Source organism: Pteropus alecto, unplaced genomic scaffold (genome assembly GCF_000325575.1).
Source record: "Pteropus alecto unplaced genomic scaffold, ASM32557v1 scaffold103, whole genome shotgun sequence".
Lineage (NCBI taxonomy): Eukaryota > Metazoa > Chordata > Mammalia > Chiroptera > Pteropodidae > Pteropus > Pteropus alecto.
Window position 1 is genome coordinate 14,293,075 of NW_006436288.1, and position 1,723 is coordinate 14,294,797.

Consider the following 1,723-nt stretch of genomic DNA (forward strand, 5'->3'; position numbering starts at 1 on the left):
AGAATTCTCTAAAAAGTCAAAATGTGGGGCCATGCATGAAGAGATTAAGAATATCTGTTTAAGATAAAAAGTGCTGGTGTGTATGTGAAGAAAAGAAAACCCTTGTGCACAGTTGGTGGGATTATAAATTGGTACAGCCACTACAGAAAACAGTATAGAGGTTCCTCAAAAATTAAAAATTGAACTACCATATGATCCAGCTATTCTACTTCTGGGAATATATTTAAAGGAAACAAAAACACTAACTGAAAAGGATATCTGCACCCCTATGTTCATAGCGGCATTATTTATAATAGCCAAGATATTGTAAACAACCTGTCCATCAATGGATGAATGGATAAAGAAGACATATATATATGATGGAATATTAATGACAAAAAAATGACAAAATCTTACCATTTGTGACGATATGGATGGAACATAAAGGATTATACTAAGACAGAGAAAGATATTGTATGAACTCATTTATCTGCGGAATCTAAACAAATAAACAAAAAAAAAACCCACACCAAACTCATAGGAAAAGATCATATTTGTGGTTATCAGAGGCAGGGAGTGGGGAGAAGATGAATTGGAAGAAGGTACAAGGGAAGGTCAAAGGTATGAGCTTCCAGTTATAAGACAAATAAGCACTAGGGATGTGAAGTACAGCATGGTGCCTATAGTTACCACTGCTGTATGATGTACAGTTAGGAGAGTAGATTCTCATTACAAGTGAGTTCTCATCACAAGGAGAAAAATTTTTCTTTTCTTTATGATCATTTCTATGTATCTATATGTATCTATATGATCATTTCACAATATATTATTGTATCTATATGATCATTTCACAATATATTAAATAAAACCATAATGCTGTATACCTTAAACAATGATGCATGGCAATTATTTCTCAATAAAACTGGAAAAAAAGAATTTCTATTTGTAAAAAATAGAATGATAAAATAAAAGCATTTGTAATGTATACACAACTAAATTATTAAACATATCTCAAATATATAAAGGGTGCTTAGTAATTAATGAGAAGAAACTAGATGCTCCAATAGGTAAACCAATAAGCAAATCACACACACACATATGCACAAAGCCCAATAGCCAATAAAACATTTTAGAAAATGTTCAAGATCACCAATAAAAAAAAAGATGTCTGGCAGCATTAACAACATTAAGTTCACCAGTAATTAAAGTACTATAGTTTAAAGTAATATTTTCCTCATATAAAATGTTTAGGTGTTTGAAGTGAGTGGATTCCAATACAGCAGGAACTGATAAAACTGAAGATGTTAGAAGATCTAAAGCATATCTCTGTACAAATAGGTCAATGATACTCAGACAAGGAGGTGGTAGCCTTGCAAGCAGAGAATAAAAGATCCACAAGGAGAACCTTGGTAAGGTCACCCCAGCCGCTGTCCAGGGAAGAGAAGATAAATGTAGCCTTCTGACTTGGAATACATCCGTGACAATAACTGGCAAGTTGATCCCTAATGTGGAGTTGGATATAAGGGACAGGAATAATAGTGATAATCCCAATAAAAACAACAAACATTAATGAATGATATGTGCAAGGCATTGTGGTAAGTGCTTTACATGTATTATTTAATTCTCACCAAAAACTCTTGAGAGAAATTTCATTATTTTTATCTAGTTCACAGATGAGGAGACATCAGTACTTGAACCCAGATCTTTCTGACAAAAAAGAACATCTTAGCCACTCTGTACAAGA